At 45.3% G+C, this 11,287-nt stretch overlaps 1 pseudogene; it reads right to left on the bottom strand.

Annotated features, from left to right (window-relative positions):
- Positions 1-283: 283 nt before the first annotated feature.
- The window catches only part of LOC111959520 (disintegrin and metalloproteinase domain-containing protein 23-like), a 40,814-nt pseudogene continuing 29,810 nt past the window's right edge, over positions 284-11,287 (bottom strand).

Genomic DNA, 11,287 nt, shown 5'->3' with positions numbered 1-11,287 from the left:
GAGACCATAGAGAGAGAGAGAGAGAGAGAGAGACCATAGAGAGAGAGAGACCATATAGAAGAGAGAGAGAGAGAGAGAGACCATAGAAGAGAAAGAGAGAGAGAGAGAGAGACGCAATAGAGAGAGAGAGAGAGACCATCAGAGAGAGAGAGAGAGAGGCATAGAGAGAGAGAGAGACCATAGAGAGAGAGAGAGAGAGACCATAGAGAGAGACCATAGAGAGAGAGAGAGAGAGAGACCATAGAGAGAGACCATAGAGAGAGAGAGGTGAGTTAGTATATCCTTATGTTGTCTCTGTGCGTTGACAGATGAGGTGAGGAGGTTGTATCCACCTGCAGTTCACCGGCCTGCCCTGATGGTTGAAGGAGGTACGAGTGATGTCTCCCTTCATCATGCCGATGCGGGGGTTGTGTCCGATGTTACTGCACAGCAGGAACCCACAGAACACATCGCTGCAGAGGGAGAATCAGAGACAGTCAGAACTAAGGAAACATTGACAATTTGTGAATACTACATTGATGTAGAACAGATACAGCAGTACTTGACTATTTGTTCTGGTATAGTGCATGACTACAGTGTACACCGGTGTATATTTGGTATCGGCTGTAAACTCACTGCTTGCTGCACTGGAGCCACTTATCTCCATCCTTTCCACAGTTACCCTTCTCGGTTCCTTCTGTGTTTAGCTTCTCGTAGCAGAACTTCTCAGAGCCTCCCGCCTCTGCACAAGGAGGTAACACAGGAGAGGAGAAAGGGAGGAGGGTGACCACACCTCACAACAAGCTAATATCACTAAAGTACAAGTCTCAGATTCTCTGCATTTTATATGACAAATCTTGCCACTGTACTGGCATTGAATAACTTAAGCAAGAGGGATTCTGAACTCACTTGGGCCCCAGAGGTATTTGCACTGGTTTCCTCTGGTCTTGCACTCTCCACTGTAGCAGCGTCCCTAAAGAGACAAAATCATATCAAATGTATTTATAAAGCCCTTTTTACATCAGCTGATGTCACAAAGTGCTTCTACAGAAACCCAGCCTAAAACCCCAAAACAGCAAGCAATGCAGGTGTAGAATCACAGAGTATACTCATTCATTCCCTATCTGTTCAAGCAAGTTCATAAAGACAATCCTTTTCTAAAATCACATCATCTGAATAGGTATATATCCTTGTGGCTTAGTGATCATGCTGCCCACCTGGTCGACTTGACATTGGTAGCCATCTTGTTTGTGGAGGTTGGGAGGGCACTACAATGAACAACATAGAAAATATTTCCTTTTAAGACAGCTGAACGTTTCATCCTTTTTCAGAAATGAATGGTTAGAGCCCACCTCACCTGGCCAGAGTCTCCTGAGCATGTCTCTGAGATGTCACAGTCATTCACCGCATAGCGACAACTGTAACCACGTGGGTAGAACTAACATAGAGAGAGAGAGAGAGAGAGAGAGAACAAGAGACTGGGATTTCCTGTACCAATCTTATCAGGTCTCTTAAGCAACACTAACAAAAAATACATACTGGTTATTAAAAATATTGGTTCTTAGTGAGCATCCTGACACAGTGATTAAACAGTCCTATTGGTTCTTAGTGAGCATGACCTAACACCAGTGATTAAACAGTCATATTGGTTCTTAGTGAGCATCCTGACACAGTGATTAAACAGTCATCAATTGGTTCTTAGTGAGCATCCTGACACAGTGATTAAACAGTCATATTGGTTCTTAGTGAGCACAAGTGATTAAAACAGTCATATTGGTTCTTAGTGAGCATCCTGACACAGTGATAAAACAGTCCTATTGGTTCTTAGTGAGCATCCTGACACAGTGATTAAACAGTCATATTGGTTCTTAGTGAGCATCCTGACACAGTGATTAAAAGTCCTATTGGTTCTTAGTGAGCATCCTGACACAGTGATTAAACAGTCCTATTGTTTCTTAGTGAGATCCTGACACAGTGATTAAACAGTCCTATTGGTTCTTAGTGAGCATCCTGACACAGTGATTAAACAGTCCTATTGGTTCTTAGTGAGCATCATGACACAGTGATTAAACAGTCCTATTGGTTCTTAGTGAGCATCATGACACAGTGATTAAACAGTCCTATTGGTTCTTAGTGAGCAGATGACACAGTGATTAAACAGTCCTATTGGTCTTAGTGAGCATCATGACACAGTGATTAAACAGTCTATATTGGTTCTTAGTGAGCAACTGACACAGTGATTAAACAGTCTATTGGTTCTTAGTGAGCATCCCTGACACAGTGATTAAACAGTCCTATTGGTTCTTAGTGAGCATCCTGACACAGTGATTAAACAGTCCTATTGGTTCTTAGTGAGCATCATGACACAGTGATTAAACAGTCATATTGGTTCTTAGTGAGCATCATGACACAGTGATTAAACAGTCATATTGGTTCTTAGTGAGCAGACTGACACAGTGATTAAACAGTCCTATTGGTTCTTAGTGAGCATCCTGACACAGTGATTAAACAGTCCTATTGGTTCTTAGTGAGCATCCTGACACAGTGATTAAACAGTCCTATTGGTTCTTAGTGAGCATCCTGACACAGTGATTAAACGGTCTATTGGTTCTTAGTGAGCATCCTGACACAGTGTTAAACAGTCCTATTGGTTCTTAGTGAGCATCCTGACACAGTGATTAAACAGTCCTATTGGTTCTTAGTGAGCATCATGACACAGTGATTAAACAGTCATATTGGTTCTTAGTGAGCATCCTGACACAGTGATTAAACAGTCCTATTGGTTCTTAGTGAGCAGACTGACACAGTGATTAAACAGTCCTATTGGTTCTTAGTGAGCATCATGACACAGTGATTAAACAGTCCTATTGGTTCTTAGTGAGCATCCTGACACAGTGATTAAACAGTCCTATTGGTTCTTAGTGGCCTCCTGACACAGTGATTAAACAGTCCTATTGGTTCTTAGTGAGCATCATGACACAGTGATTAAACAGTCCTATTGGTTCTTAGTGAGCATCCTGACACAGTGATTAAACAGTCCTATTGGTTCTTAGTGAGCATCCTGACACAGTGATTAAACAGCTCTTACCAGACAAGTGTTGTTGCAGCAAGGTCCGTCAGCACAATGTGCACCATTAGCTAGGGAACACTTCTTACAGCACTCCTTGTAGCACTCCTACAACATAGACGGCAGCACCAGTCTGACACTGTATTTGAACCATTTAATGAGATGTAAATAAACTCGTATTTAATAGTAACTTACTGTTCTATCTCCGCAGTCACACTCTCTCCCACCCTCAATGTATCCATTCCACACTCTGTGGATTCAAACAGCTGTCCAAACAAACAGAATCAGAGGGTTATAACGGTATCTGAGTTACTGGTGTAAGAAATTGTATAAGATACTGGTAACTTGTTTTAACCTTCTCAACATAAGCTATTCTTGGCACAACAATGCACCCATCCCCACTACTTTGTCAGACCCACACACACATCCCCTCCCCATGAATAGGGCCTGTGAAAACACCGCACATGCAGGATGCCTTTGGATGTGACTAGGACAAAGAACTGTGTGAAAAGCCAATGGAATGTCGACATCAGGCCGAACAGGACTACCACGACCCAGATCGACCAATCGGAAGGCCAGACGACAAGATCAACCTACTTGGCTTGTTGCCTATATAATCTGTATGTATGCTTAGTCCGACGATTTCATACAAGTCAGACAGAAGGAGCCGTACTGTACGATTTGCTAAGATATTTTACATATTAATAAAAGGCCTATTATATAATAATCCACCTCGTCTTATGTCTCCACTTGATCTCCTGTCTCCAATAAACGTTTTACTAACACTGGTTATATACAGTATCGCTCTTTTGATGTTCAGCTGTATGGCGACCGCAACGTAAACTAATCACCTTGGTTGGCCTGTTATAAAGACATGATCCACCGCCCTTCAGTAGGAACTCCTTGTAGTCTGAGATGCTGCACTTGGAGAACTTCCGGGGATGCTGGACCCTGGGGGGGGGGGAAAGGAATACATCCACCTTTAACATCCAACTGTTAATTGACCTTGTCCTAGCGTGAGAGTTAAAGGTGTGGCAGATGTTATTCACGTCAGGTGACTTCTGGACCAGTGTGCAACAAGAGCCACTGTCAACAACACAAGCATGAAGTCAAGGCATCTTTCACATGCTAGCACAGGTCATGACCCTGCACAGCCTCTGGTGGCTGCAGCTACAGCTCTATACATCCTGTCATTGGCCTACTATCATAGAGGGAGGATGGGGCGCTAGGTGGTTAGCAGCTCATAGAGAGAGGCTGGGGCGCTAGGTGGTTAGCAGCTCATAGAGAGAGGCTGGGGCGCTAGGTGGTTAGCAGCTCATAGAGTGAGGTTGGGGCGCTAGGTGGTTAGCAGCTCATAGGGAGAGGCTGGGGCGCTAGGTGGTTAGCAGCTCATAGAGAGAGGCGGGGCGCTAGGTGGTTAGCAGCTCATAGAGAGAGGCTGGGGCGCTAGGTGGTTAGCAGCTCATAGAGAGAGGCTGGGGCCGCTAGTTGGTTAGCAGCTCATAGAGAGAGGCTGGGGCGCTAGGTGGTTAGCAGCTCATAGAAGAAGCAGGGCGCTAGGTGGTTAGCAGCTCATAGAGAGAGGCTGGGGCGCTAGGTGGTTAGCAGCTCATAGAGAGAAGCAGGGGCGCTAGGTGGTTAGCAGCTCAGAGAGGGAGGCTGGGGCGCTAGGTGGTTAGCAGCTCATAGAGAGAGGTTGGGGCGCTAGGTGGTTAGCAGCTCATAGAGAGAGGCAGGGCGGTAGGTGGTTAGCAGCTCATAGAGAGAAGCAGGGGCGCTAGGTGGTTAGCAGCTCATAGAAAGAGGTTGGGGCGCTAGGTGGTTAGCAGCTCATAGGGAGAGGCTGGGGCGCTAGGTGGTTAGCAGCTCATAGAGAGAGGCAGGGGCGGTAGGTGGTTAGCAGCTCATAGAGAGAAGCAGGGGCGCTAGGTGGTTAGCAGCTCATAGAAAGAGGTTGGGGCGCTAGGTGGTTAGCAGCTCATAGGGAGAGGCTGGGGCGCTAGGTGGTTAGCAGCTCATAGAGAGAGGTTGGGGCGCTAGGGGGTTAGCAGCTCATAGAGAGAAGGTTGGGGCGCTAGGTGGTTAGCAGCTCATAGAGAGAGGCTGGGGCGCTAGTGGTTAGCAGCTCATAGAGAGAGGTTGGGCGCGCTAGGTGGTTAGCAGCTCATAGGAGAGGCTGGGGCGCTCGTTGGTTAGCAGCTCATAGAGGCAGGGGCGCTAGGTGGTTAGCAGCTCATAGGGAGAGGTTGGGGCGCTCGTTGGTTAGCAGCTCATAGAGGCAGGGGCGCTAGGTGGTTAGCAGCTCATAGAGAGAGGCTGGGGCGCTCGTTGGTTAGCAGCTCATAGAGGCAGGGGCGCTAGGTGGTTAGCAGCTCATAGAGAGAGGCTGGGGCGCAGGTGGTTAGCAGCTCATAGAGAGAGAGGTTGGGGCGCTAGGTGGTTAGCAGCTCATAGAGAGAGGTTGGGGCGCTAGGTGGTTAGCAGCTCATAGAGAAGAGGCTGGGCGCTAGGTGGTTAGCAGCTCATAGGGAGAGGCTGGGGCGCTAGGTGGTTAGCAGCTCATAAGAGAGAGGTTGGGGCGCTAGGTGGTTAGCAGCTCATAGAGAGAGGTTGGGGCGCTAGGTGGTTAGCAGCTCATAGAGAGAGGTTGGGGCGCTAGGTGGTTAGCAGCTCATAGAGAGAGGCTGGGGCGCTCGGGTGGTTAGCAGCTCATAGGGAGAGGCTGGGGCGCTAGGTGGTTAGCAGCTCATAGAAAGAGGCTGGGGCGCTAGGTGGTTAGCAGCTCATCATTACACATTTCCCTCAACAGAAATCCGCGGAAATGATCTCTCTCTCTCCTAATAGGAGCTCTAATAATAACATCTGTTTCATAGTGTTATATTATCTCCCTCTCTCCTTTTCGTTTTCTCTCTCTCCCCACCTCTCTCTCTCTCTGCGTCTCTCTCTCCTTCTCTCCTTTTCGTTTTCTCTCTCTCCCCACCTCTCTCTCTCTGCGTCTCTCTCTCCCTCTCTCCTTTTCGCTTTCTCTCTCTCCCCACCTCTCTGCGTCTCTCTCTCCCTCTCTCCTTTTCGCTTTCTCTCTCTCCCCGCCTCTCTCCCTCTCTGCGTCTCTCTCTCTCCCTCTCTCTCTCCTTTTCGCTTTCTCTCTCTCCCCGCCTCTCTCTCTCCCCACCTCTCTCTCTCTCCCTCTTTCTCTCTCTCTCTCCCTCTGCCTATATACACTACCGTTCAGAAGTTTGAGGTCACTTAGAAATATCATTTTTTGAAAGAAAAGCAATTTTTTTGTCCATTAAAATAACATCAAATTGATCAGAAATACATTGAAGACATTGTTAATGTTGTAAATAACTATTGTAGCTGGAAATGGCTCATTTTCTATGGAATATCTACATAGGCGTACAGAGGCCCATTATCAGCAACCATCACTCCGGTGTTCCAATGGCACGTGGTGTTAGCTATTCCAAGTTTATCATTTTAAAAGGCTAATTGATCATTAGAAAACCCTTTTGCAAATATGTTAGCAGAGCTGAAAAATGTTGTTCTGATTAAAGAAGCAATAAAACTGTCCTTCTTTGGATTAGTTGAGTATCTGGAGCATCAGCATTTGTGGGTTCGATTACAGGCTCAAAATGGCCAAAAACAAAGAACTTTCTTCTGAAACTCGTCAGTCTATTCTTGTTCTGAGAAATGAAGGCTATTCCATGCGAGAACTTGCCAAGAAACTGAAGATCTCGTACAACGGTGTGTACTACTCCCTTCACAGAAAAGCGCAAACTGTCTCTAACCAAAATAGAAAGAGGAGTGGGAGGCCCCGGTGCACAACTGAGCAAGAGGACAAGTACATTAGAGTGTCTAGTTTTAGATATGGCTTTTTCTTTGCAACTCTGCCTAGAATGCTAGCATCCCGGAGACGCCTCTTCACTGTTGACGTTGAGACTGGTGTTTTCTTTCAAAAACAAGGAAATGTCTAAGTGACCCCAAACTTTTGAAAGGTAGTGTATATTATTATATATATCTGTCTGTGTGTGTGTATGTGTGTGTGAGGGGGAACATGTGACAGGGAGAGAGAGACATAGAGACAGAAACAGAGAGTGAGAATAACAGTAGTTCAGCAGCTCATTACCCAGTATCCTCCATGATGCAGCCCACCCAGGAGTCAGAGCAGCCACATTCCTCTGTGAGAGAGAACAACACACAACATGTCCGCCAAAGAAACATATGTGCCTAAAATTATTCCAAATTTAAAACATAGATTGTAAAATTAAGATATTTCTAAAAAGGACTGCTTTGTAAATCTGTGAGGCAGAAATGAATGTGCAGTGATGCATTGTGAGCTGGTCTGTGTACTTCTCTTGGCGGCTGGATCCCACTGGATGCCGAGGTTCTGTGCCAAGCTCTGGGAGAGTGATGAAGCCATAGTCCATGTGGTGCCATACTGCAGGTACAAAACATTAGCAGTTACTCGTCTGTTCTGCCATAATAAAACAGTATGATCCTGGACATTAGTCTCACCTCGTTGACCCCTACTCCACGGCTCACAGAGCACATGCCCCCGAAGTACGCTACACTGCTTCGGTGATAGTGGAAGGTCACATTGCTGTGCATCGAAGAGACACAGAGTAACTATCAGACAGACACACAGACAGGCAGTCAGATACAAAGATAGACAGACAGGCAGACAGACAGGTAGACAGACATATGCTGGACATGTGAGTGGTATTCAGCCACCCTTGGAGGAAAAATGAAAGTGGAATGAAAAAGGCTGCTTTGTTGTTAAAGCCAAAGCATTAGGGCCTAGTCCTTTAACGTGATCTACTGATCTGGGAAGACATAAGGGCTCCGTGTGCAAGAGATACTTACTACAGCATCAGTATGGGGTGGCCCTGAGGAACAGGGAGGAGAGAGCACTTACGAGAAGAGGTGCACAGCGTCAGCGTGCTGCTTGATGCTCTGCGGCCGGTACTTAGAGAAATCTTTCAGCATGTCCAGAGGCTTCACACTGATGGGAATCTGGTCCTTGTCCGTCCAGATCTCCGCGGCAACCAGAACCACCCGTGTGTGCAGGTGCTCCTTAAAGATCTGTCATCGGAGCATGTTGGGGTAGTGGGAGAACACAGAGAGAGAGAGAGAGATGGAGAGATCACAGCACAGGAACAGGAGAAAAATACTGGGTGTGAATGATCATCTGTACTGTCTGAGGACAGGACAGGACAGGACAGGACAGGACAGGGGAAACAGCACACTGAGAGCAGGGAGAGACACGGGACAGGGGAAACAGCACACTGGGAGCAAGGAGAGACACGGGACTGTTATTCCACATCCCAGCTACACAGAGCAACAACAAGCACAGTGATACAGTGTACAATCTGAACAGCACAGACACAAGTATGGGGCCGACTGACAGTACAGGAGACTGAGGGTACAGGAGACTGAGGGTACAAGAGACTGAGGATACAAGAGACTGAGGGTACAGGAGACTCAGATTACATGACTCAGATTACATGACTCAGATTACATGACTCAGATTACAGGAGACTCAGATTACAGGAGACTCAGATTACAGGAGACTCAGATTACAGGAGACTCAGATTACAGGAGACTGAGGGAACATGAGACTCAGGGTACATGAGATGAACAGTGTATGACACATGAGGAAGTGGTCAATTCTGGGTTCTACCTCTAGGGGAACTTTAATACAAATGGTAAACAGCTGTTCTCAACAAAAAATAAATATACATTTGATCAATTAATCTGTAAATTCAACGTTTAGATATACTTGTGTTTTGCAAACACAATAATTGATTAAGCTATGATTGATTCAACCGTGATTGCATTGAAAATATTATTTAGTCACACAAGAGCCAGAGAATTAGAATCAGTTCAACATTATTCTAGATTGTTCTGACGGACACCCTGAAACATACACCAGAAAGAGGAGGTGAAGAGCTGAATATCTGCAGTTGAATAAAAGTAATAAAAAAAAATAAAAAAAATTGAATCAGTTCTCAGAGCCAACTGAAGATGTTACTCACAGCATCAACAATGTTCACCACTGACTTGGCAGAGTTCCTGGTGTGCTGCCTGGTCTTGAGTCGCTTATACTGCAGACCACACAAAAAACAACGACACAAATGTTATTCAAAACTATTATTAAGGGGAATATTAATACATTCTTATACAAGCTCCTACAACACCCTTTTAGAAAAGACATACAATATCCATGTTGATTTTTGATGGTCCACACCAACAATAGAATAAGCCTGGTGTTTTCAAATCTGGACGGCGGTTACGTTAGCTAGGATATGAATCACGCATCCACCGCCACATTCAACAGTGTTGCAACCTCTTGTGGGTGTAGCTGGCTAAAGCACAGGACAAGAGAGGAAAAAACAGGTCTCCCTGGTGTTGCTGGAATGTTGAAGAGACTCTTAACAGCAAAATAATGAAACATGGATGAAATATTAATTCATGTTTCCTGTCTTTTGTTTAGATAGTGTTGCTTGGCTTTTGAGGGCACATACCATATTATGGTCACTGACGATCATAATCTCCAAATACTTCATCTCCTCAAATACATTCCGAGGCATCTGAAAAAGCCACAGATTAGTTAACTTTCATAAGACACAGCAATGACAGATTTATAGAGGATGAGAAGAAAATAGAGAATTATATTGTGCTGAATGCAAATTATGTTGTGAAAGAAGCTTGAGGCATTTACATGAATTTAAATTAACAGGTTATAACATGAGGCTATGTAGCACACTAGGTTATAACAAGAGGCTACATAGCACACTAGGTTATAACACAGCAAGGGTGATGAACAGTAGGGTGGAGTGGGTTACATAGCGCACACTAGGTTATAACAAGAGGCTACATAGCACACTAGGTTATAACATGAGGCTACATAGCACACTAGGTTATAACAAGAGGCTACACTAGCACACTAGGTTATAACAACAGCAAGGGTGGAATGAACAGTAGGTGGAGTGGGTTACATAGCACACTAGGTTATAACAAGAGGCTACATAGCAAACTAGGTTATAACACAAGGCTACATAGCACACTAGGTTTATAACACCAAGGCTACATAGCACACTAGGTTATAACACAAGGCTACATAGCATATCTAGGCTTATAACACAAGTCTACATAGCACACTAGGTTCTATAACACAAGGCTACGTAGCACACCTAGGTTATAACACAAGCTACATAGCACAACTAGTTATAACACAAGGCTACATAGCACACTAGGTTATAACACAAGGCTACATAGCACACTAGGTTATAACACAGCAGGGTGGATGAAACAGTAGGTGGAGTGGGTTACATAGCACACTAGGTGTAAGGTAGGGTTAGGGTTACAGTAAGGTTTAGGGTTACAGTAGGTTTACAGTGAGTTAGGGTTTACAAGTAGGGTGTTATGGTAACAGTGGGCGTTACAGTAGGGTTACATTAGGGTTACAGTAGGGTTAGGGTTACAGTAGGGTTACAGTGGGTTAGGGTTACAGTAGGTTTTACAGTAGAGTTGGGTTACAGTAGGTGTAAGGTAGGGTTAGAGTAGGGTTAGAGTTACAGTAGGGTTAGGGTTACAGTAGGGTTATAGGATAGGGTTAGGTAGGGTTAGAGTATGCAGTAGGGTTACAGCAGGGTTACAGTGGGTTTACAGTAGGGTTAGAGTAGGTTTAGGGTGTTACAAGTAGGGTTAGGGTTACAGTAGGGTTAGAGTAGGGTTTAGAGTTACAGTACGGTTAGGGTTACAGTGGGTTTACAGTAGAGTTAGGCGTTACAGTAGGGATAATGTTACAGTAGTGTTAGTGTTACAGTAGAGTTCGGTTTTACAGTAGGGTTATAGGTTATAGTTAGAGTTAAGGCGTTACAGTAGGGTTAAGGGGTTAGGGTAGGGTTTACAGTAGGGGTTACAGAGGGTTAAGTAGGGTTAGGGTTAGGGTAGGGTTAAGAGTAGGGTTAGGGTAGGGTTAGGGTGGGTTAGAGTAGGGTTAGGGTAGGGTTAGGGTAGGGTTAGGGTAGGGTTAAGTAGGGTTATGGGTTAGGGTAGGGTTAGAGTAAGGGTTAGGGTTAGGGTTTAGGGTAGGGTTAGAGTAAAGGGTTAGGGTAGGGTTACAGTAGGGTTAGCGGTTAGGGTAGGGTTAGAGTAAGGGTTAGGGTTAGGGTTAGGGTATGGGTTAGAGGTAGGGTTAGGTGTAGGGTTACAGTAGGGTTAGGGTTAGGGTAGGGTTAG

The sequence above is a fragment of the Salvelinus sp. IW2-2015 genome, linkage group LG36 (genome assembly GCF_002910315.2).
Source record: "Salvelinus sp. IW2-2015 linkage group LG36, ASM291031v2, whole genome shotgun sequence".
NCBI classification, from domain to species: Eukaryota; Metazoa; Chordata; class Actinopteri; order Salmoniformes; family Salmonidae; genus Salvelinus; species Salvelinus sp. IW2-2015.
This window is presented reverse-complemented; position numbering and strand designations above follow the sequence as displayed.